The sequence below is a fragment of the Eutrigla gurnardus genome (assembly GCF_963514095.1).
Source record: "Eutrigla gurnardus genome assembly, chromosome: 8".
Classification (NCBI taxonomy): domain Eukaryota; kingdom Metazoa; phylum Chordata; class Actinopteri; order Perciformes; family Triglidae; genus Eutrigla; species Eutrigla gurnardus.
Genome location: NC_139922.1, coordinates 14,955,414 through 14,958,771, shown reverse-complemented (window position 1 = coordinate 14,958,771; position 3,358 = coordinate 14,955,414). Strand labels below are relative to the sequence as shown.

Here is a 3,358-nt window from a genome sequence, read left to right as displayed (position 1 = left end):
CTGAGGTTCCCGGCTGTTGCTCTGCAATCAGCCGTCATCAACTCACCTTATCCCCACTGCATATAAGCCCTCCTGCTCTCGTCACATCTTCCCTTTACCTCAGTGGGATAACATCGTGCCCAACCTTTGCTGTCTAGTTCCTTTGTGAACCTTCTTCTTGTCTTGTGACTTTTTCAATATTCAACCAAAAACATGATCTTTCTCTGACTTAAACAACGTGCTCTGAGTGCTTAAACATAACCAGACAAGACGGGTCATTCTTTTGTTACAACAAGCTGCTTTTGTATTGCAAGAGATCCTGTAGGACCACAAGTTACATACATTGACAGTGAACAAATAATATTATAATACACCAATTAAAGTGTTGAGCTGAACACATTGGTTAGTTTCCATAAACTTCATGTCATTATAGTCATATTTGTGGTGTGCTTGCCATCATAGCCATTGTTTGACACAACCAAATGAACGACGGTGACGCATGAATCAACCACCTGCTCAATCTGCTTTGGCTGTCATGAGTGGTTTCCGTTTATGAAACTAAAGCTTGATAACAGGTGGGAGCTACAAGAAACCCGTCACTGTCTCTGACTTTCGTGCCTTTACCGTCGTTTGCCATCCTGTGGAAACGTCTCCGCTGACACATTGGCTTCCACATTATGTGTTTATGTCATCTCGCAGCCCATTCTTTCACATATGGCCAGTTGCCATGAGTCAGCAGCGGCGGTCAGAGGTTTCCACTCCTAGACACAACAATCCATCCGGGGAAAAACAACTCTCTGATGCCTCCGTCTTCCTATATTGTCTGGGATGATTCCGAGTCGGGAGAGGCTTATTGTTTGGATGCCTTTGTAGTGCAGGTCCATTGCTGCGGAATGTGGGGATTTCCTCCCTGGCGGGTATTTTTAGAGCACTGTGTGAATCCAAGGGAGCTCTGCATAATGCTGTGCAGTGTGGGGTCTAAGGGTGGGGTCTTCATACCCGTGCACATGTGTGGGAATCTGTGTCTGCTCGTGTGATCACAGAGAGGATGTTTGTGTGCGTGTGTGTGTGTGTGTGTTGAGAGCCGTGCAGTATATTTTTTGTGCAGGATCATATCTGATATGATATGATACTCATAAGTCTCACTGATTGAGGCGATTGATTGTTTCTTGAAATCCTCATGGTGTATTTACCCCTCTGTTTCCCTGTTTCCGGTTTGACAGCTCCGGAGTGGCCTGCAGAGTGTCGCCTGAAAGCAGGTCTGGTCTGGACACTGATTGTTCGCTGAAGTGATTCGCGGGGGCTTCACCGGGTCACCTGGGGGTCTTTGACCTCCCAGGGTAATGTTCTCCTGTCTGACATCGGTCAATGGAGGCATCCATGCAGGGGACGGCCGAGCGGATGGTTGGGGTGAAATCAGGGAATAGACGGGTCATATCCAGAAAGACCTGTCACCCCTCACTCAAGAGTGAGATCTCCTTCCGGGTCCTCGTCACCTTAGCTGACTTCAGCTGACACTTTGGCCTGACCCATCTTGTATAATTGTGTTTGTGTGTGTGTGTGTGTGTGTGTGTGTGTGTGTGTGTGTGTGTGTGTGGATTTCCATCTAATTTAACAATGTATTTCCTGCTAATTTACTGAAACCTGTAGAAGAGTCTCACATATGACAGAACTTAAAGCTAACGTCGCCATGCCAACATGCTGACAATGACCGTGTTAAACATGCTTACCATGTACTTAGCGTGTTAGCATTCTAACATCCGCTAATTTGCATTTATTTGATATTTCATAGCATATTTCAGAAGAAATATAGATGTTGGTCAATTTAAAAGAAAAGTTTGCATGTCATCAAAGTCACAGTTTGTATTAGGTGTAATAATGCATTAAAGATAATGAATTCAACTTTACAGTAGAGACATCTGAACTCAGGGCTGCCACTAACAATGCTTTGCATCATCTGTTGAATATTTTTCCATCTCAGTTCGTTAGTGGTTGGTCTATAAAATATTTCCCTGAGCTCAGGCTAGTTGCCTCAAACAGTTTTGTGACAAAAACCCCAATAATTCTACATTTACAAAAATGTCAGAGAAGAGCAGAAGCATGGAAAAGCTGCAGCCAAAAGAATGAATCACTCAGATGATTATCTGTGATATCTTACCATATTCGTATCAAGTTAGCAAGTTATCACTTCAGCACTCATTCTGTTATTATTGAGCTCTATGTTGCTTGGTTGTTATGTCTTTTAATGATAAGTGAGTGTTTTAACTTAATGTCTCATACCTTTTATATGAAAAGTAATTTCCTCAATGTCGCAAATGAGAGGAATCGCTTCCAAGTTCCTATAGTGCCAGTTAAAAGAACAGCATCTGCACTGCCTTAAGTGAATGGTAGACCCTGTAGAGACCCCCTCCCACCATTCAAGACCGTGATGACATCATCACATACTTCAGTAGTGAGTAATGAAACAGGTCAACGCTTAAATGTCTTGTTCACACACTGCTTATCTTTCCTAATGGAATTAGGCCTCTTCTAGCCAAACGCTGGTTCTGTGAGGGTTTTCCCTTCAGTTTGCAGGTCTGTGTTGATGTCACATTACAGATTATGGTTTTCTTTTATCTTCGAACCACCAGATCCTCATTAGATCATTACTGACATCCCACCATTTTGGTAAGAGAGCCAGTACTCGCATAGAAAACCATAATTTATCTGAATTTGTGCATTACACATAAAGAGATATAAGAAAGGATGGAAATAACGGGAAATTAAGAACTATACAACATATATAATGTATATACTAGATCACACAATATATGCAGAGACTACAAGTAGAACACAAGAAACGAGAAAAGAAATATTTGCAAATGTGTGCATCAAACATTCACAAAATACAACCAAAAATGAAATATGGTATATGAATAATATACAATTTAATACTTACTTTTAGACTCTTCCACTTCGCTTGCCATAGTTTTCACATATTCTCAGTCGCAGTGGACAATGTTATGGTGTCCCCACTTGTACTGTGTAAGCATATGCAATTACATCATACAGTATACTGAAGACTATTATTCTAACAAATAATTATTTTCAAGGTAGACGGTTCATGTCTGGATGAAACAGAACAGGAACCACAACTTAAATAACAACGTATTTGTAATTTCGACTGTTCCAAATTCTTTAGCAACAATTAAAATACAACTATTTCATATAATAAACTTACAAATTCCTTTCAATGGGAGTAGTGCTATCATTCTATTATGTCCTTAAGTCAATGCTTTCCCCCCTCCATCTCTTCTCTTTCACCTTAAACAAAAAGAGGGCCCATTAATGTCCGTATTAATGTAGAAGCAGGTGGTAAAGAAGCCTTTGTTAATCACTT

General features: G+C 41.0%; 1 long non-coding RNA gene across 1 annotated transcript in view; it reads left to right on the top strand.

Annotated features, from left to right (window-relative positions):
- LOC311017434 overlaps nucleotides 1-1,394 on the top strand; it is a 9,415-nt gene extending 8,021 nt beyond the window's left edge. The window contains exon 3 of the long non-coding RNA XR_014597630.1: nucleotides 1,203-1,394. This is a non-coding gene — a long non-coding RNA (uncharacterized lncRNA). The remainder of the gene's footprint in view (nucleotides 1-1,202) is intronic.
- Nucleotides 1,395-3,358: the final 1,964 nt, after the last annotated feature.